This window comes from Amblyomma maculatum, chromosome 9 (assembly GCF_055883805.1).
Source record: "Amblyomma maculatum isolate TAMU_Amacu chromosome 9, ASM5588380v1, whole genome shotgun sequence".
Taxonomy (NCBI): Eukaryota; Metazoa; Arthropoda; class Arachnida; order Ixodida; family Ixodidae; genus Amblyomma; species Amblyomma maculatum.
In genome coordinates, this window is record NC_139352.1 from 72253921 (window position 1) to 72276413 (window position 22493).

Sequence of the window (22493 nt, forward strand, 5' to 3'; positions counted from 1 at the left end):
CTGCCCGTGTACCTGCCGACGAGTGGTGGCTCATTGCCAAGTTTCCCGAAATGGCATGAACGGGTAAGTGAGTTGTTTCCCACTCCCGTTCGACCTCATTTACCACTTTAAATTCCCCTCTACTTCGCAGTGTCTACCGTCGGAGTTATAGCTCAGAAACACCGACTACAAAGCTCTACACGAAAGTGCTGTCCAAAAGATCGCAGAGCGCAGACTAATTGTTAGGCCACGCTAAACATGCGGCGTAACACGGCGCTTTATCTGTAAAAACGGGCATGTCACTCGCATTATCCTAGAGTGTTGGGATGTTTTTCCCGGTCCGGTAGCTATGCTGCAGCTTGACTTAGCAAAAGCTTTGACCGCGTGTCCCATAAAGGCCTTTTCAGTATTGTCAAACACGCAAACATAGGCAGCGTGATACAGCTCGATGGTATAAAAATGATCTACACTGACTGCAATATAAACCTTACAGTGAATAAGAAACTAACAAATAGTGGTACGCTGCGGTAATCTGTGAGACAAGGATACCCATTGTTCTCTTTGCTCATTGTAATTTATTTAGAGCCTTTTTGCTTATCTATGATAAACAATGAAAGCATCAATGGTTACAAGCTAGAGCCGTGGCAAGTAAAAGTTGTTGCATATGCTAACGATGTTGCCATCTATTGTACGGAGTGTGAAAGTGTGGAAGAGGCGATTAATGAAGCTAGAGGATTTTCAGGTAAACCGTCTGCGAAATAATTATAACGAAAGCGTTGCGTCCTGGCGTGCCAGGTGAGACGTCACATCCCCAGACTTTGCCTATATAGAATGGACAGTGTCTCCTTCAACATATCTAGATGTGCCTGTTAAGCTCTTATGATAATAGCACGCTCTACTGGGAGGTTGAGACATTATATTTAAAGGCAAAAAAGCGGAGAACGGTTAGGTCGCAATTTATCAATGTTTGCTAAGGCAACAGTTTGTAATTTATTTTTTGATTGCCAAAGTGTGGTATGGGCTTCAGGTTTTGTCGATGACACGTGTAAATCTACAGAAAATGCACTGAGCTTTTTGCTGCTTTTATTTGGACCTCCAATTGGGAGAGAGTGAGACGAACCAGTTTATTTCATGCTCTTCAAAACAGTGGTCTTGGACTGCCGTATTTGTTTTAAGACAGATCGTTTCCTCTTTTTTCTTCATGCGACACCAAAGTGATTTATTTTTACGTACCTTGCTCCAAATTCGACTGAAAAATGATTTGCCTGAAATCATTGTGTCTACTGCAAAACCGTTCACTTGTAATGTTAAAGTTTATTTGCGAGAAGTAGTAGCTTCTTTCTGAATACTAAAAGCTCGGTTTTAAGTGCTATACAAAGGGAAGCTGAAGCGGTTTTCAAATTGCATGAAATGCCGTGGTTGGGAAGAAAAGACCTCAAAAATCATGTGTAAATTTTTTCTCGATTCTGTCCGTTAGAACAGCCGCAATCGCCTTTTAAAAACCCGCCGCGGACACGCCCCCGTCGCCTCCGGAAGCGCCGGGTTGGGGGATGGCAAAATTGGAGACCTGGCGGAAGTGACGCCATTCACGGGGAGCCGGCCGGCCGTCCTGCCCGTCCCGCATTGCTTGCTCCGCTGCGTCTCGTGCTTTGGCGTGGCGAACGACGATTCAACGTAATCCTTTGCTAGTGCCGTTTGTTTTTTCTAGTTCGAGCGTTCTGTGTGGAGTGGGTGTAGCGACAAGTGGCCGTCATGCCGTCGTTCTGCGCAGCATTCGGCTGCGCGAACACTGGCGACCGGGACGATGTGGTGTTTCACACGTTTCCAAAGGACAAGAAACTTTCAGCGCGGTGGGTCTCTGCCGTGAAGAGGAAACATTTCGTACCTACGAAATCAACTGGATTGCGGCTGCTGTGGCGGGGCCAAATCCCTCTGCCTCGAAATCAGCGTCCTAGCAATCGGCACCCGAGGGCCATAACTGTATAGTGGATCGTGTGAACATATCCTGTGCGCCGCAGCGACCAGTCGGCGGCACGAGGCCCACCAGTTAATAAGGTGTGACTCAGCAGCCCGTCTGTTTCCTTTCGACGACATTCGTCAAAACAACCACTGAGCCACCGCGGTGGGACAGTATATTTTTTTTTTTTAATTGCGTGCTATCAGCGTTGTAGTACGCGGAGGTATATCTGTACAGCATAAAACTGAGACCTTTGGTCGGAGTTTCGGATTCTCTCTCATTCACCCTCTGAGCATATATCTGTCTAAATGCACCATATTGGTGCAGTGGCAGTAATTTTCCGTGCTCGTTAGTAAAGTTGCACTCACGCTTGTGCTGTTAATCAGTATAAATCTGACTTCTTTTGAACAGATTCTTGCAACTACATCTTTCACAATGCAAAAGTACAGAGTGCAGGGAAGAGCACGTCTCAGGATAGTAATTCCTTGAGGCTCCTAATCTTTGGATGTGGTCTAAGGTACTGTGGTTATTGATACTAAAGAAAGAAAATGCTTTTGTCAGTGTTTTCATGAATTTTTATATATTTCTTCATAGTAGGCTGGCATTTGTGTTGTGCATATTTCATATTCTTTCAGGTCCTCGCAGAAATGCTCGAGAACACGCCTCCTGAAGACCCTTCGCCATGCGAAGAGAATGTAAAAATCAGGGTTACAGAGGCACAGGTCGTCTCAAAGGAAACTGCTGACAAAAGCCTGCAAGTTGTGGTGCGGCCGCCAACAGTTTGCAATGCATCCCAAGCAGATATAAAACCCAGTAGTAATAATAGTTCGTAGAAATAAAAGGCCTTCGGATGTAAGTAGGCACCGTGCTCTAAATAAATGAAAAACAAATGCTTTACCTCGCGTGACTCGTGTAAGCATGCCGGCGTTTTGAATTCGATGTTACAGGTGTCTGGTGTTTCGGCTGTTATGCAGCAGCCAGTAAGCAACAGCGTTTCGACGGGATTTACTTCATTACCACTTGCACATCTACCTCGCAAAGATATGTATAAAAACAAGCACCTACACAAAACATACGTACCAGAGGAGATTTCCAACCCGTGAAAATGTCGCGGCGTCACTTTCTCCATCGGCGCACTCCGCGGCGTCGTTGGTTCCGCCGTTTTCTGCAGCCGCTGATGGCTCGAACATATATGGCGAGAGTGCAAACTGTTCACTACTGCCCGCACTATCCATAATTTTCAAGATTAGGCCTTCCAGCCAACTGAAGCAACGCGCTAGCAACGCACTACGCAGCAGCGCCGTCGGTGCAGGCCGGAGACCCGCGGGACACCCGTCGATGACGTCACGACGGTCCCGACCACTCACAGGCGACAATGGCGTTCGCTCGGCGCCCTGAGGCGCTGGCGCGCGTTTTCTTCTAAAAAACAGCTGCTTGCGTTTATTTAAGCCTTTTTTTAATGCGATATTGTTGTTCAGTGGACCAAAAACAACTAAATGCTGCCGAAAACTCAATTTTTTCGAAAAGTGCTCAGCTTCCCTTTAAGCACAGTGACAAGAAAAACTTTACATGGATTTAATTGAAGTTGTGATGGCACCGCCTTTGTAGAGAAACGAATCCTATATAGGCCCTGGGAAGGATGTATAAAAAAGAGTGAAAAGGATGCCTGTGAGTGCGAATACAAAGTCATTTTTTTTTAACTACATACCTGTACCCTTTCTGTCAATACGTGTATTGCCGACAAAGAAATATTTGTGCCCTGGACAACAAACTGCGCACTGTCTAACCAACCGGAAACTACTGAGAAGACTTTTATTGTGCGCCGGGACGCAATATTTTATTGGGATGTCTGGTAGAGTGCTCTTAAAAAGCAACTGCCGTTAAGGCCTCAGTGTACGCGCTCCCTTCCAGTAGAGAGGGACCAAGGTTTCCCTTATGACATGATAATGCTCTTGGGCCTTCATAGTCTTTGGAAGACACTAATGACAGTGACACATGCTGATATCAACGCACGGTCAACACGAGAAAGTTTGATGAACACGTTGTTTTCATTCGTGAGTTGTATCGCGCACAGGCAGATCCGCCTGACTAGTTGTATGTTTTGGATGATTTAGTGAATTTTAAGGAATTTTGAATTACCGCGGCTGCCTAAGTAGACCAGTGTTTTTGTGTATGTGCTTTGGTGCACTCTTAATCTAGTTCGGCATACGTTCCAGTTATAAGTGGAACATTTTTAAAAGTTCTACTTGGTATGTGGAACCAAGTTAAGAGTGTGGTAAGAAATGTTAAAACAGGAGGTGTAGCAAAGATGGTAGAGCGCTCGCATCGCATGCGAGAGATACTGGTATAGAAGCCCAGCACCTCCACGAACATCTTTTTCGTTGTGCTGGCTTTGTCTCGTGATTGTGTTAGGTGAAAGGTGCAATAAGTTCAAAGTACCAAAGCAGGCGTGTCGCTGTCGGAGATGCCGTAGTGGTGAGCTTCTAATTTCCAACGTCTGGTGTTCTTTAACTTGCTCTGGCATGGCGCAACGCAAGAGAGTTTCCTCTTTTTTAGTTCAAATTAAATGCAGCTGCCGTGTGCAGGATTCGATCCCGCAACCTTGAACTCGCCAGCCAAATATAACAGCCACTCAGTCACCGCGGAGGGCAATTAAGAAATGACATCGGTTTAAAATATAGGTATTTAAAGTAGCAAACAATATTTTATTGATATCTCAGATGTAGCCTTAGCCTTTGTTCTGCTGAAAAGAAATATTTTTAATATTTTCATTAACGTACAGCTCTGAAAGGTGTGTCTTTCAGTGTCATCTACTTAAGTTTTCGCTGCGGGCTAAAAGTAGAGCAAAATGCCCTCGCAGCCGGCTGTTTGTTTTCTTACCCTTCGTAGCGGCGTAAACCTAAGCATGGTAAAAAGAGAGCGACACAGTTGTGACATTGAAATGGAGATCTTTGGCCCACTATTCACTCTTATACCATGTACTTTCTCTTTACTTTGGGGTTGTACAGGTGAACAACAGCAGTGGTCAGACAGCAACTGGTTATCTACAATTTTCGACATACGCCTTGTTCAGGGGGTTCTGCTGACACATATAATGCCACAGAACTTTCTACCCCCGTGCTCAATACCCATCTGTACTCCGTCATGTGCTACCCATAGTTGTGTGCAACGTATTAATCCCGTGCGTAGCGTAGCAGAGTACAAGCAGGATCTAACGAGCCCCGAACAAGTATCTTCGACTTACTTACGCGTACTGCTATGATTGCTATGCAAGTAGAACCCTCTACCCGCTGGCCTACCTCTGCGTAGTTTTTGGTATCCAGGACAACACTAACGACCACTTGCAGTAAAAACTGTTCCACATGTAACCCCCTTTTCAGCCGCTATCATTCCCTGTCTCGCACGCTTATTGACTACTAGCTGGCTATGTATGCTACACCCGTCCTTCGGAGGCGCAGCGGCTGGGCAGGGCAGGTAGCTCTCAGCCAACTTTACTGAAACGGTGTCGACGGAGAGAAGGTAAGGCCACTCTCTCCCGTTCGATCTCATTTACCGTTTTAAATTTCCTTCGACTTCGCCCCGCACCCTGTCCGGGGGTGTAGCTCAGATGGTAGAGCGCTCGCTTAGCATGCGAGAGGTACTGGGATCAATACCCAGCACCTCCAATGTGGCAATACTTTTTTCTTTGTCGATCTCAAACCGACTTCTGGGTTGAGCTCTTTTTCTTATTCACGCTTCTGAAGGACGCCACTAACAGGTGGATAAGAGACTGTTCCTTCAGCGTTTCCCTACCTTTTTAAGCCGTTTAACCAGGGAGGGCTGGGTAGCGGCCCTGTCCAACTCGGACCTTAAGTCCCAGCGGGCCCTGGTCCAGAGAGCTCAGATAGCGGCGATGACCATTGGTGTCTCGGAATACGGACTGACATCCAGCAGGACTATTATTCCATCTTCCCTTTCCAAAATCATTTCAGTGCGTCAATAAATGTTTTCTTCCGCCTCCTGACTTTTTGCAGACAGTCAGCGAGGCCAAGAGAAGCGTAGAGACTTTTTTTTTTTATTTTTTCACTTTGCTATTGATCTGAATTAGTACTGTAATTGCAGCAGTAGTTCCAGCCCTAATTCAGCAATAAGGGTAGGTAAAGCTGCCACAGGAAACCAATGGGCTACGTTTTTTTTTAATAATTCCTAGGCCTACCGCGGAAAAAGACATCGCTATAAATTGTCTAAGCTTGTGATGTAGAAACCTTTTCCGTCCGAAGTTGGTCTTGTACTAACAATTATTAATTAAATCTGCCATAGAACTCCAACAAGGCGCTTTTTTATAGTAAATAGCAAGAAGCTATAAGCGTACTTATAGGGCATACCTGCTCCGATATTAGAGAGATTTAGCTTACCGTGATCCGCGATCCACCACCCTGACTCTCTACCGCGCGTGGGCGGGGCGCTCAAGCTGATTGGTCCCGACGCGGCAGGTTTGTGTGCCGACATTTAGCGTCACTGGAAAATTTTAACCGACATCCAGCATGTGGCGCCATCTATCGGCGTCAAGGGGGGTTTGAGCATGCGCAGTGGAACGCGCGGTGGCGGATCATGGTAGCGGATCGCGGATCACGGTAAGCTAAAACTCTCTATTGATTGTTATGACGCAGTACTCAAAAATACGTTAAATGACTAATTCCCAGAATTTGCCGAAAATATCTGGGTATGAATAAAAGGTGGCTTGGTTGCGACATAGTTATGGTCCTGAGCCTCTGAAGCCTGTAGACCAGACTGGTAGTGATGCATGAGAATGCAAAGGTTTATTCTTGAAACTTTAATTGAGAGCGTGATATGCAGTCGTCAGTTTTGTAGCACTCAGCCCGAGCCTGCCGAACAGCTGATCTTGTTTGAGAATTTTGGCTGTACTAAACTAGTCAAAGAAAAGGAGAGGGTATTTAAAATGGCAGATCGCTCACTTCGCATGCGAGAGGTAAATTGCTACCTCGCAAATTTATGAAAGTAAGTTTACCCCATCCCTCATCTTTTAAAGTACAAAAAGAAGCACCTTTTAAGACTAGACGACAAAACTATTTTTGCGTGCCAGAACAACAGCATGAGTTATGAAACACTACGCTGCAGTGTAGAAGTCCCGATTAATCTTGGCCGCCTGTATTTCTTTAACGCCGTTCGTTCAAAATATCCATGCACGGGAGCTTTTGGGCTTTGTTGGCAATGCATGCCTGCATCCGCGACCGAAATCGACGTTACAACGCTCAGCTCTAACACAAGCAACGAGCCATCCTTGAGCTCTTTTTTGGTATAAAATTTATAGAATAAAAACTGGTAGCGTAACCTTTGCTTCTAATAAAAGCCGTCTGACTTCTAATACAACCTTCGTAGGCTTGCTGATTCCTTTTTATATTTTTGAGATGTTGGTTTCGTTTGTAGTGTTTAATGTCTCAAAGCGACTGACATTAAAAGGGACACAGTAGCGCATTGCTTCGGAAATTTCGACGACCACCTTAAATGGCTTACTGCGCACTGACTTCACATAAAAGGAGGGCGCCTTACTTTTCACACACCTTTGAGGAGTCGCACACCTTTGAGTTTCTGCGGGTCCTTTGAGGCTGAAGCTATGATAATCGAAATCCTGACATCGGTTCGCTGTGCGGGAGAAAGAATATCAGCTTAGTGAGGCGACGATAGCGTAGCTCATTCTCACAGCCTTTTGCATTCGGCGATGTTTTAGCAAAACTTGTCTGATTTTAGGCAATGATGCAAGACATGTACTTAAGTGCATCTATGGCTCGATCGACTGTTAGCCTATGCTACAAACAGATCATATTACACTTCATGACATTGTTATATGCTTTCAAGCTTCCTACGGATGTTCCTGTCGTTTCTTTGCGTATCTTTATTTAATGTTTTGGTCTGTTATGTGAATGAACATACTGATAGCAAGCAAACGCTGGTTGGGATACGTTCAACAGTAGGACGTGAAAAAAGTTATTGAATGCTGTGCACATAAAACAAATGGCTTAGCAGGAAATGGTGCTAATATCGATCGAAGGTTAAAAATGAAAACCTCACCTCAGCGGCTACAACAGTCAGCGACGCACTAGAGCCAATAAATTGAGCTACAGTAATGCACATCAACATTCAGTTACTAATTTTCGGAAAGCTTTTAGGCGGCTCTGAACAGAACGAAAGAAATTGAAAGGGGAAAATCGATGCGGCTTTGGACGCACTAAATTATTTACGATATACAAACAAACTGGACATTGACGAGACGAAGCTCCGTCTTGTCTGTGTTCATTTTGTTTCGTATCTTAAAGAATGTATAGCGCGCCGAAAGCAGCATGTATAGTCAACTATAAGCACAGTTCTCGCTCTCTTAACTGAGCGTGGCTTCTAATGACGAGGTAAGATAACCAATGACCCGTTAGGGTTAGTGGCATGGCTTCCAAGTGTATAAACAGATGTAGAGGGAGAAGGCAGAGAGTTGACTGGCGGATAAGATTTGGCAAATTAGTGGAGGTATAGCGAAGGTTAACTGTAGGTAAAAAAAAGCCTTTGTCTTGCGGCGGACCTAAATAGGCTGATAAGGATGGTGGTGAGGAACCTAAAAGTGACAGTTCTGCGATGTGAACGCGACAAAAAAGTGAAGAGTACCAAACAGTGCCACCATTCACGTTTCTTGGGTGTTTATAACTAGTAAACTGATTGGGGATCCAATCGATGAACAAGAACGAATACCCGGTAGTTAAACGGTCGTTTCTGCTTCTGTCCTAGAGAACTGGAATTGGCGCCGCAGAAAGTACTGTTAAAGAGAAAACCAAATGTTAAAGCTTAGGCAAGCTGGCAGATAATTATTCTTAAAACAGCTGAAAACAAGTCAAAGACGAAGCATAAAGCTCATAAACCACTGCGTACTTGTCCACACTCCTTAATTTTGTAACTGCAGAAGTACCACCAACTCACCGGTGTTTCTGAAATTGTAAGGTTTGTTTCTTCTGTGCAGAAGGTCCTCCTTACTCACGTGCTTCTATTGCTACATGGCCGCCATCAAGTCGAGGCTGCTGGGTTGCTGCATTCTTCAAATAGTGCTCGTGAATAGTGCTTCTTTTGCTGGATTTTGGCTTCTTTTCCGCAGTTTGATAAAGGAAAACAAATAACCTTCTTTGGCAGATAAAAACGATTGAAAAAGGCGCGGTGAGAGCACATGACACATAGCTTCCATCGAGCATCTGCTCCGGATGTGGCGATACGAATATTATGTAAAAATGCAGATCTCCACATTTCCTAGAGCGAAATAATGAAGGCCACTGCAACAATTTCCACAAACCGAGTTCGTAAAAGCACCACAAACGACTTCTTGATCTCAGCGAAACTCCTGACTTACGCTCTGTAGTTTCACCAATTCGGACTCGCTTAATTAGAATTTCTGGCTTATTTTAGCTACCTTCTTCGTTTCATTAATGTCGTTTGTATTAATGACGATGATGCTAGCTTTCTGTGGTGTAATGATCACTTCGACCAGAAGAACGCCATTGCGCAAGACATTTTCTCTGCGCGGGGTGGAGTCACTGACCAATATTAAACCATTTGGCACTAGATAAGCTCAGCGCCTGGCCAGAAAAAACAACACAACTAGTGCGCGTTGCATCATAGAGAGAACCCAGCCACACTGGATATCGAACCCCGCACATCCATCAAATGATGCGGGTGATCAAATCCCTAAGCAACCTCTATAGCATTGTTTATAACAGGGCAGACCTCTTAGTTCGAACAGCAAATAACTAAAATTCTCCAAATATCATTCGAGTTACGTTAAAAGGATTCAGTTGCAAAACACTCCGCGTTTTATGTGAGTCATCGCAGGGTAAGTTTGGACCATAACAGAATTAAAACGAGTTAAGAAGCTGCAGATCCGGTTTGTTCTTGGAGGACGCTCGATCGTTTCCTTAAGCTAGCGCAGGCAGACTGGCGGCTTGCCAAGAATTACCGAGACGGGGTCGATGCAGACAGCGCGTGGTGTCTCTCACCCGTTCGATGCTTCCAAGCTTGAAGTCTAAGTTTCAGCCGATGATGACTGCTATCCGGGGGTGTAGCTCAGATGGTAGAGCGCTCGCTTAGCATGCGAGAGGTACTGGGATCGATGCCCAGCACCTCCAATGTGGCTTTTTTTTCTTTCCTCAAATCTTGTCGGTTTTAGTTGACGTCACAGCATACGCATACACTTTGTTGAGCCAATGGCTTTTGAATTGCACAACTACAGCTGATTTCACGGCAAATAGAACGAAATTACAGCGCTACGTTGCTGCGTGTCTTATTCTCTGGGCCGTTCAATGTATTGCAAGAATGGAATATCGAAACAGAATTGTCTCCTCTGATTTAGTTTTGTTGTGAATTCGTAAAATGGCAAAGAACGGCCAGATAATGTTTTCATTGGCTATTTGCCACCCAACCTGCTTATGCAATTCCATGCAACAAAAGTTACAGCGGGGAAAATTCGGTCTTCTGTACAAGCGTGGCACGTCGGCGTGTTTGCAAAAACTAACCCCGAGCACCGTCCGGCTCGAACCTCCTCGATACCGGCTCGGAGGTTGCGAGGAAAGAGTTAATTGGTTAGATGAGGTCACGCGGTTAACGGGAACGAGGTGGCCAGATCTACATGCAGATATATGGGAGAGGCAGTGGGTGTACTTAGGCTCACAACGATGATTTCGTAAACACGGAAAGCTAATGGGGTGTCAGATTTATTGTTTACAAAAAAGATCGAAAGGCTTTCAACTCGTATCAAAGAAAACGTTGGTGATAAGTATTTTAATTTTCTCATATAGATGCGTTGCACATGACGTCATGGCCGCCATGATGGTAGCTGGCGTGTCGCTCCCACACTGTACCTCATGCCCTCTGGAATAAACGAATAAACGGATTGTCAATACATGGCTTTTGGCTATGCCCCTGGTCATTAATACCACCGTCACTGTGATGTCAGCCAGGCCGATGGTTGTATTGCTCCATGTATTAGTCTGCAGGGGCAAGTCGCATCATTACAGCAAAAAGCGGACAATTCATCTCCGACAATGGCGTCCTGATACCCTAAATATCCGAAGGGACCCAGTTAGAACTGATTCTTGGGCCAGCTGGTGTGTCATTTTCAAGAAGAACAGCGCTACTTACATAAGGACAGAAAGACACACATGGACGGGCATTGACGCATGGATGGGTCCCTTCTAGGTTAATGGCCCAATCGGTCCAATTATGCTATTCAGAAGACATTGTGTGAATAAGTATAATCACAAATAATGCTGAACTGGATGCGCACGTATTCTAGTAGTTGGTTGATTGGTTTGTGGAGTTTAACGTCCCAAAGCAACTCAGGCTACGAGAGACGCCGTAGTGGAGGACTCCGGAAATTTCGACCACCTGGGGTTCTTTAACGTGCACTGACATCGCAAAGCACACGGGCACCTTGCTTTTCGCCTCCATCGAAAAGCGGCTGCCGAGGCCGGGATTCGATCCCGCGTCCTTGGGAACAGTAGTCGAGTGCCGTAACCACTGCGCCACCCAAAAACTGTGCGAAGTGTTATCGACTCTCAATTCAGCACGATTTCTTTTACATAATGACTACCGTACATCGGCAGTACTGGATTAGACTGACCTCGTCGACAAACGTGTTGATTGCGTTCAAATGAGACGACTTCCTGTCAGGCTACGATTAACCCGTTCTTCAAGTGCTGCCCGTTTTCCATCTTTAAAATGCGAGTCACACAGTATGGGCAGCGGAAAGAGGCCGCGTTTTCTTAAACGGGTCGAAGTGGAGAGCCTGCATGTGCCCTCACCTCTTTGATCTCATTGACAACTTCAAATATCCCTTGAATTCGCACTGTACCTCGTCTGGGGGTGTAGCTCAGATGGTAGAGCGCTCGCTTAGCATGCGAGAGGTACTGGGATCGATACCCAGCACCTCCAAGATATCGTGTTTTTTTTCTCCAATCATTGTAGACTTGTTTGTTCTGTTATATACTTTGTACTGTAAATTCATCATGTTGTACATGACATCCATGCCAACGCATTCATTAGGCCCTTTAGCACTTTCCCGACTTTCCGCATTATTCAGAGCGACACATGTATATCTCGATTAATTGATGCCACATTCGTGAGTGCAATGAGGAAATGCAGCGCTGATTCCAGCCACAAAACAAGCCTCACAGCAGAGCGCGTTGTGTCATCCCTTTTTGTATTATTATCAGCATATACAGGGTCAAGAAAGACGAGGTCAAGAAAGCACTAGAAACTATGAAAAGGGGGAAATCAGCTGGAGAGGATCAGATAACTACAGATTTGTTGAAGGACGGGGGGGATATCGTGCTAGAAAAACTGGCCACCCTGTATACGCAGTGCCTGGTGTCATCGACGGTACCGGAACCATGGAAGATTGCAAACATTATCCTCATTCACAAGAAAGGGGACTCTAAGGACCTTAAAAATTACAGACCAATCAGCTTACTGTCTGTTACGTATAAGGTATTTACTAAGATAATCGCTAATAGAATCAGGACAACCTTAGACTGCAATCAAGCAAAAGATCAAGCAGGGTTTCGGAAACGTTACTCTACTATCGATCATATCCATACCATCAATCAGGTGATAGAAAAATGCTCGGAATGTAACCAGCCCTTATACATAGCATTCATTGATTACGAAAAAGCATTTGACTCAGTTGAAACCTCAGCAGTGATGCAGGCATTGCGAAATCAGGGGGTAGACGAGCCGTACGTGAAAGTGCTGGAAGATATATATAGTGGCTGCACAGCAACCATAGTTCTGCATAAAGAAAGTAACAAAATTCCCATAAAGAAATGTGTTAGGCAAGGAGACACAATCTCCCCAGTACTATTCACAGCTTGTTTAGAGGAAGTATTCAGATACTTGGAATGGGAGCAGTTAGGGATAAGGGTAGATGGAGAATACCTCAGTAATCTGCAATTTGCTGATGACATTGCCTTGCTAAGCAACTCGGGGGATGAATTGCAAATAATGATTGATGACCTGGACAGGAAAAGTAGAAAGGTAGGCTTGAAAATCAATATGCAGAAGACTAAGGTAATTTTCAACAGCCTCGGGAATGAACAGCAGTTTACATTAGGTAGCGAAATACTGGAAGTAGTAGGCGAATATGTCTACTTAGGACAGGTAGTAACCGCAGATCCGGACCACGAAAAGGAAATAAGAAGAATACGATTGGGATGGAGCGCATTTGGCAAGCACTCGCAGATTATGACTAGCAGCTTACCGGTATCGCTCAAGAGGAAAGTATACAACAGTTGCATCTTGCCTGTACTCACCTATGGGGCTGAAACGTGGAGGCTAACCAAGAGAGTTCTACTTAAGTTGAGGACAACCCAGAGGGCTATGGAACGAAAAATGGTAGGGGTAACATTAAGAGATAGAAAGCGTGCAGAGTGGGTCAGAGAAATAACTCAAGTTACCGACATTCTAGTAGAAATTAAGAAGAAGAAATGGACATGGCAGGACATGTAGTACGAAGAGAGGATAACCGACGGTCGCTGAGGGTAACAAACCGGATTCCAAGGGAAGGAAAGCGTAGCAAGGGGCGGCAAAAAGTTAGGTGGGCGGATGAGATTAAGAAGTTCGCAGGGGTCAAGTGGATGCAGCTAGCACAGAACCGGGTTAAGTGGAGAAATATGGGAGATGTCTTCGCCCTGCAGTGGGTATAATCAGGCTGATGATGATGATGATTATGATGATGATGATTTATTTATTTATTTCCAAATACTGCAGGCAGCAGCGCTGCCCAAGCAGGAGAGGGGTTACATGTTCTGCAATAACAGTTCAGCAAACATATTTTCATTGGTGCATTTAACAATAAATTGAGGCAAACGATTCCACTAATGTGCTTTGAGTGCACTGGCATCAAAAGCTACATGTCTGGGAAATGTTCGTTTGCGTGTCTATCCAACCGAGTAAGCTTTCGGCGATCGGTGCGTAGTATTCAGCTGCTTTGAGGCTTGTAAAAAATAGTGACAGCACCAACTGTTTATTAAGCGTCAATACTGCAATAGTAATGTTAGATGCGCACCTGTGCTTTCTGGACTGCAATGCTAATTGCTTCGCTGCCTAGCTCGTCTGCGTAGTGTGTTAGTGTGCTCCTGCGAAGCTTTTTTTTTTTTGCAGTATACGCTAATTACGAAAATTTGTGATTTACGAAAATAGTGCGCCCTTTATTTGTGCCTAAGCCTGCGCACATCTTCATGATATAAATGAAAAATATAAGTGAAATAAAGCCTGGGTTGGTAGGTGGAAAAGCTAAAGGAAGGAAATATCTTCCTGTTTTTGTGTGCATGTGTGTGTGTGTGCGTGTATGTGTGCGTGCATGTGTTGGCGTGTGTGTGTGTGTGTGGGGAGGGGGGATATGTATAGGGAAAACAAAGAAATATTGGAAGGGACGGGTGAAGGGTTGAGGATAACGATAGGCGGATGCAAAGCGCTTGGATCTTATGAAACTGAGTTATTTGCATGCGAAGAACCGATGCATCGTGGCATATCGGGAAACTGAGGACACTGTTGTGTCACACTGTATGTCACACGCAAGCTCTTCTCTCCATGTGTCATCTGCTTTACCTATGCGCATTTGTCCCTGATGCAGGATGTGTATCCTAAATAAATGAAAAGTTGCACAATACTGAAAAAAAAAATAGGAGCACACAGATAGACAAGGAGAGAACGGGCACTCATGGACACTCGCCCCTATGTACAGGGTCGTCCACATCTAGCTATAACACAGACACTGCTTTCAAATCAACATTACGTACGAAACAGCCACATATCGATGCAAATCGATGCACGCACACAGGGACCGGGATGTGCTGCTTCACATGGCCTGCCACTTAGCTTTATTGTGTGGCCGGTTCGAACGCAACAGCGTTTTGAAGGCGGTGAGCGTGTTATAGCTAGAAGTGGACGAGGCTGTACCTGTCTCGCCCTTGTCTATCTGTGGGCTCGTCTTTTTTTACCGATGTAGAATATTTACTTTATTCAGAATGTACCAGCTAGCTCAGAAATTGGTTTTATCTGGCTGTGTAGTAGATTTTCTTGTTATGCTTTAACATTGTACACGTGTGGAAAACACGGTTATACATAAGCCATACCTGTTGGACACTCTGTTGCGAATTGTGCGGTTATGCCAATACTTTATACAAATTGGCCACACATTGCAATATTGCGCGGCAAAATATGAAATTTGTAACAAATATGCTTAACATGTCCCTTTTTAGGTGTTGCTATATTCCTCCCTTCCTGTGCCATATTCTTTTCCGGCCGTATCTGTAAAACTGCCAACTGCACGCAAGCAGCCGGACTCGAGCACACTTTAAGTGCAAATGTTGGTGAGTGATTAAAGCAGCTCCTCAAAAGGACGTGCTCTTAAATGCAGTGAAGTGGATCAAGAAAAATACCACTCCATAACTCGCGACAATAGCATACTTCTACGTGACGCCACTTAACATCATGAAATTTACTCGCCCCTCATCATCCAGGGATGCTGACATTCCCATGAGCCGCCGCATTTTGAAAGTAGAAACAAGAGTTCTTCAATACTTCAAAGCAATAATATCGAAGGACTCTGGTAGAGCGCTATATTTATTGGGCCTCTATGAAGCCTTCGCTACCAGTGTACATATACCTCGGACAGTGGATCGAAAGCAAAGTGTGGCATGCGGTGATTGGCGTACTGGAGCACGCCATCCGCTCGTATAGTTCGAGCCAGTCAGCAGAGAACACTAATCCTAATGTATACTTCGCTGAATTAATCGCACTACTAATTTATGTTTCTGTGACATTCATGAATCATTCAGAAGAGTAATTATTCATAAGCGAGTTTTCTGAGAACGTCAGTACTCGATAAACTTGTTGTAATTAGTTCTTTTTTTCCTGAAAAATAGAGCAGTACAACGAAAACGTCAATTATTTTCGTGGGCAAAAAGGCAATTTTTACTGAATGGAACGCAATACCCTCTGGGGTATACCTAGACCGGGCAGTACGGCTCAAGCCAGTGCAGATGGCGAATAATTCAAATCTTAAATCTATGGAAGTCTGCGTTACCTTTCGGATGTTATGAGTGAAATGACTTCGTGTATATACGCAGCGCGGTTCACTGCCAAGTTTTCTGAAGGGGTGTTGATGGGGTGAGCGATTGATCTCAATCGGTACCTTGATACCATTTACCACTCCCATGTTTGCTCCATTTCAGTGCTTCTTCGTACAGGGGCGTAGCTGAGATGGTAGAGCCCTCGCTTATTATGCGAAATGCACTGGAATTTATACCGAGCACCTGAAATCTTAGAGTCGTTTTTTTTCCCTGCCGTGATACAATGTCATTTTTTTCTTGAATTGCAAGCAAATGTTGTAGAAAGGACGGTAAACTGCAATATGCACGAAAAAAATGTACGATAACTGTTTTAAATTCATGACGTTTGCGTCACAGCCATCAGACGTGCCACTGCAACTACTAGTATGACAGCATGGTATTGGTTTTTTAGCAAGAACCGCAGTTACAGCTCGCGTTTTTGGGTGGGACCTGCATATTATTATGCATTAATGTTCCGATCGTACCAGCAGTGCGCTGCCACTGTTCCAGCTTTCTGCTCAGTTATTATAAGAGTTTATTTAAAGAGTGCACGCATAAGCTTTATAGAGATTTTTCACAGAACATTTAGACCACGATAGTCTATGCACTCATAGCCTTCTGAACAGACAGTTCACACTCTGATAAGCAATGCCAAAGAATCCCAATGTCAAAAACGGAGGAGCACAACATGGATGAAGCGCTTAACTTTGAACTCTAATTTAAAAATATATATAGATAAATAGATATCAATAGATATATAAACAGATATCAGTGATATCAAATAGATATCACTTATTTAGGATTCTTTTTTATCAGCGGTAGGTGACTACAACAGGCATTGCAGGACCCTTTGAGATAAAAACTTTGCCACACGAGGTGGCATGACAGGAAAAAACACACCGATCATGAAATCTACATTCAGAACAGCATCGGCCAGCACAAGTCTGTAAATACGGTCTAAACTAAAACGCCGCATTAATGGAACAACAAATGGTGTCGTTTTGGGACGGCCAAGTAACACGCCCAAAATACAGGCTTAAAATGTGAGGGGAGAAAAAGGACACAAGAGGGGAAAAAAAGGCGAAAAATTAAATTAACAAACGTGTTTGCGTCATGTTCTTTATTTGCTCGCCTCGCAGCGAGATTCCTTCTAGCTGCGTTATTTCATCGTTTCAATCTATTTTCGCAGATTCTAGCGTTGTTTAGCCCTTACGTTTTGTACTTGTTACGTTAATTTCTACTCTACGTTTCCACTCAGTAATGCGCCACTATCAAAAATTTTTTGGCATAGTTGTCTCGGTCACGTGCTGCTGCTAAGAAGCCTTTTAAATGCGTGTTCACAGATATTTAAAATAAAAGTTGAAAGTTATGGGCTTCAGTCCGTGATGTCCCCTTTGGTTGCGTTAGTTGTGTCCCTTGGTGTTGACACATCAAAGTATGGAAGACCAACTAGTCCAGCAGAAGATTTTACTCAGACTGCTTATACCCCTACAATTGTCGATATTTGTCTACAGATAGCGTATAGATTGTTTTAAAGTTAATGATATACCTATTTAGGCTGTCTTTACTAGACAAGACGCCCGAAGCCTCCGTCCAAGAAGACTCGATCGAACACTGTAACTTTATGTTCCGCATGAAATTTTGCGCCATCATGCATGCTTCCTACATAAAATTCGTTTAAACGTGGCTTTCACGCGCAGGTACTTGCATTTAATTGGACAGGCGGACTCACCTGAATGTTATACTTGTGTTATCAGAGAGACTCTGCACCATATATTATTGGTGTACCCAGTGTATTCACGTGAACGAAAATTGCTAGCTACTTCCTTGAAGCGTTTGGACAAGAGGCCCCTGTCGGAGGAGATGCTGCTGGGCGCTTGGCAGGACAAGGGAAAGGGTGTCCAGGCAGTGCGTGCTCTTTGCCGTTTTTTGTGTGACACGGGACGTGAACGGCGCTTGTAACGCAAGTTACCTTGCCTGTATATATTTTCATATGTCTTCTACCACATCGTCACTCATCATGATGCTCTTTCTTCTCCTCTTCCCCTTCCCCAGCGCAGAGCAGCTGGCCAAATTTTAATCATTCCAATCAACCTCTCTGCCTTTTCTATCAATAAACACATCTATCTATGCAGACAAGAGTCGTAATAATTTAAGGCCGGCTAAGATCAAGGCGGCACAGGAAGCAGAACCACACAATTCAGCTGACGGTCAAACGGATTATAATGAAGAATGTGTCAGCCTTTTCTGCTATTTTTCTCGTTAATGTATTGTTTCGTTTGGTTTGGTCAGGTCTATGATGTTGAACGTCCCCAAGTGACTCAGTCTATGAGGACGCCGTAGTGAACGGCTCCGGAAACTTCGACCACCTGGGGTTCTTTAACGTGCACTGAAAATGAGCAGTACATGTGTACCTTGCTTTTTGCCTCCTTCAGACAATTCTGGGATTCAATATTTAGCATTCAATCGCCTCAACCACTGAGCCACCGCGGCAGAGCTTTCCGTTACAATATAACTGGTCTCTCAGAGGCGTACGGTGTTGCTTCAAATCACAGCTGGCCAACCGTCAACAGCTGCTTGCTGCTTTCGACCGCGTTGAGCTAAGCGTTGTTGCAATTCTATACGCATCAGCCAGTTCAAAAGAAGATGCCGATGAAACAGACCGCGTCCTGCTTCACACTTTTATAGAGGTCTTAGCCGGAAGGTAGTATAATTTGTCAGTGGAGTTAACGTTGATCAAATGAATGATATCTTCAGTCAAATTTCGCTTTTCACGGACGAAGTAGCTACAAGCTCGGCTACCGGCCGAAGGTATCGGGAATGATTTCTGGAGTTGTAGCCGCATTTTGACAAAAACCAAATGCAAAGTGGCACTGTGATGTGCGACATCAGTGCAGGTTACAGAAATCAGCTGGTCGAAATTACTCGGATGTCCAAAGTTCCGGCGCTCTCAAAGCGGACGACGCTGCCGATAAGGACGTTGATCTCCAGAAACCAACGACCGCAAGAGATCCGGCTAAGCGTACATTCCGTTATACAAGGTCGCACCAACTAGCTGAACGGCGGATAGAAACTGTGCCAAAGGAATGAGCGCGTTGCTGCCCTCTCTCATTCGACCTCATCCGATGCTTTAAAGAGCGCTGCAGTTCTCACTGCTTCTTGTCCGGGGGTGTAGCTCAGATGGTAGAGCGCTCGCTTAGCATGCGAGAGGTACTGGGATCGATACCCAGCACCTCCACTGGATACCTTTTCTTTTTCGATGTGAAGTAAAATGGAATTTTGAATCGAAAGCTTTATTACGCCATTTAAACCCAGGGTGCCGGGCGAAGGCCCCAACTGCGCATGCGCCCCGTCTTCTTCTTCTTCCCTTCTGTGTTCTTCTTCTTCATCGTTTTCTCTTTTGACTTTCCGTCTTATTATTCTTCTTCACTTCTGTCTTCTTCTTGGCGTCTTTCGAATCTTCTTGCTCCATTTTACCGGCTTCCTCTCCTGTAAATATGGAGCTTTACCGCGTGTAACCATTAGCAATGAATATTTCGCTTACATACCAGGTTTGATCAAGCTAAACTGTCAGCAATTTTTTCCCTTCCTACAAAGAGGAATTGCAAAGTGTGCGAAGTAAAAGATGAACACACAGCTTCTGCGAACCATATTGTTAAATTTCGTCATACCCGCTTTTTATCCTCGATTCTGTTTTGATCTAGACAAGTTATTCTTTTTCATCATCAGCATCAACAAATCGTCATAAACGAAGGCTTTTGGAGGAATCCTGATTCTATTTTTGTTCACCTTTCTGAGTCTCTATCTGGGAAGTAAAAAGTAGCACTGGTACTCAAGCTGATGTTATTTATTTCGAGAAAAAGTGTGTGTAACGTCGCTAAGGTCAATGCCAAATAAGGTAATTAGCAGGCCTTTTTGCAAAATCAGACGACCTGTAGAATGGAAAAAGGGTTCAGCTAAAAACAAATATCAGACTTTGAATAGAAAACAATGGTTTCCTGCAAAAAGCGAATTTTCTCTTTTTTTCTTTTCCTGCAAGTGAACGAAATTAGTTATTGCTTTTGAAACAATCGAAGTTATTTTCTATCAGAGCCATATAAGACATCGATTCGGACATCACATCTGCAGGTCTTGGGTTCTTGTTGGAATTGAGGGCAATCGTCACAGACCTGTGTTGAGGGCTCGTTGAAGACTGCCTTGGATCACAGCAGGATGAATTGTGATGCGTGCCTTCTCGGCTACGCAGTCCATGTGGGTCAATGATGGTGTATTAAGCGGCTAGTAGCTGGAGCCGAAGTCGAATAAGTTTTGGTCTCGATATCACGGTCATCACTCTGTACCGAAGGACAGAAAAAAAATGTTAAGGAGCTCTTTTTTATTTTACAAACAAGAAGAGTGGAGGTAGAAGAAGGTTCTTCTTACATCTGCACTCCTGGAGAATCGCCTGAAAGAGTTGTCATCTAGAAAATAAAATACCAACAAATAAGAAACATTGAATGAATGGATGAATGAATCAATGAATCAATCAATCAATCAATCAATCAGTGAATGAAGAAACAAGGAAAGACAGGAAGTAAGAAGGGAAGTCATTCTCGAAGCAAAGAGAATGAGAGCAGAACACAAGAAAGTGAGCAAGAAGAAAAAAGACAGAAAAAAATGTTTTTGTTCGTTCATACTTAATTATTAAATATGTTGCGCTACACAGCACTGCTAATCATCACTGATTGGCAGTTGATTAGTCGCTGATTATCAGCGCTTAGTGGTCCGACGTCGAAGCGAAACACCCGTACAACAAACCCGTTGAACGAACAAAAGAAATCAAAGAGCAAAGAAGGTATTAAAGGAAAATCAAACAATGTAGACGTGCCTTTCTAACCGCTCAAGTGGAAAGAAATAGTTTGGTCGACGTTTTCTTGCAGGAACAGGTCGGCGCAAGCCGGCAGGCTGCGAATGCAGATGGGACCCCTTCAGTAAAGCAGTCAGCACGATCTCCTGCTTTCAAGAACGGTGAATGTCGCACTGGCGCCTTGCTTGAACGCTCGGACTTGGCGTTTGACGACGACGAGATGGAAAAAACCTCAGATCGGTGAATTTGTCTACTGCAGGTCCTTGGCATCAGTGCAAAGGACTCTGATTGAATTTCTCTTTCTCCGAGTAGCAAGTCACGAGTACGAATTGCAAGAGATTTTGAGAGGTGTCACGTCTCTCATTGTTCTCTTAGCATGTTAACAGAAAAACATGGAGTACCATCATGCTGTCAATGATGATATCCCATCGACAGGGGCGCTTGAAGGATATCAATAGAATATTGGAGTACACTTTGTCTTTAGGGGGTGTATAACGAGGTAGCATAGACTACCAGTCCACATATAAAGCCCCGCTTTAACCAAGCCGTATGAACGTACCTGCGTGGCCTAGCGGTAAGGAGCAAAGCAAACGGTCCTGGCAGGCTGATTCTGATATCGCCCTCTTATGTGAAACGAGAGGCTTGAGTTGGCTGCTCCTGCCCAAGGTAAAGTCAGGCAACCCAACGCCCAGTTAGTGCTCGGCCATGTCAACTGCCATCGCCCTGCTCGTGTTTTTTCGCTCACAACACCAACGCTAGCCGCCGAATTTTCGGTGAAGGGGACTATAACGCTAATCATGTTAACATAAATAACTAAACAAAAGTTTGATCTCCTGACGTCTGTCTGATTTATCGGTGGGCAAGGTGAGCAAATGTGTGTTAAGCAAACAGATGATGTTAGAAGTGGTGAAAGGCGTAACAGCCGATGACTGATAGTAGTTAAGTATGTTAGCGAAGGCAAGAACCAACATTGACTCGTGACATCGTGACTAAGTATGACTAGACAAAATAAAGGTACTTAGCAAAATTAAACCTGGTTTTGAACGACGCAAAAAAGCATTTAGGTTACTTAGAATCTCTCTACATATTTGATGAACATTCTACCTTTAGGATAGTTAACTGGTGGGCTAGTTAATTTTCACCGATTCAATTAATCTTTTTTTAGCGCGAAACACGCACCAGATACAATAATATAACAGGTGTTGAACGCTACTGCGTGTACTGGGGCAACACATGACAATAATGAAATTTACCGTACACCGATCGCTCTATGCACGATCATTTTGACTAACAGTGACTCGGTCTTTAAAGTGTTTCTCTTTACGGACGACTTTTTAATTGACTCAAACAAGCACTGCTCCGCTTCGAGAAAAGACGCACTAAAAATGTAATGAAAACTTTTAAAAGACATGGGAAAAGACTGACTGTTGCCTATATACGTTCCCTGAGCAAGGAATGCTATAGGCTTTAGATTTACGCATATAATTCAAGGAATGTCATCTGTGCCGCCCGTATTACCCACGTGGGCAAACACTGTTCTTGCTATAAGACTAAGCCATTATAAATTAATAAGGAC

General features: G+C 44.2%; 1 protein-coding gene and 4 non-coding genes across 5 annotated transcripts in view; all 5 read left to right on the plus strand.

The window, feature by feature from the left end:
* The window catches only part of LOC146179389 (chitin deacetylase 1-like), a 93312-nt gene that overhangs the window by 57687 nt on the left and 13132 nt on the right, over positions 1-22493 (plus strand). The window lies entirely within an intron of this gene.
* On the plus strand, positions 5529-5601 carry TRNAA-AGC (transfer RNA alanine (anticodon AGC)). The gene has a single exon. It is a non-coding gene; the product is annotated as a tRNA-Ala (tRNA).
* On the plus strand, positions 10017-10089 carry TRNAA-AGC (transfer RNA alanine (anticodon AGC)). The gene has a single exon. It is a non-coding gene; the product is annotated as a tRNA-Ala (tRNA).
* On the plus strand, positions 11821-11893 carry TRNAA-AGC (transfer RNA alanine (anticodon AGC)). Its single transcript has one exon. It is a non-coding gene; the product is annotated as a tRNA-Ala (tRNA).
* Positions 19237-19309, plus strand: TRNAA-AGC (transfer RNA alanine (anticodon AGC)). Its single transcript has one exon. It is a non-coding gene; the product is annotated as a tRNA-Ala (tRNA).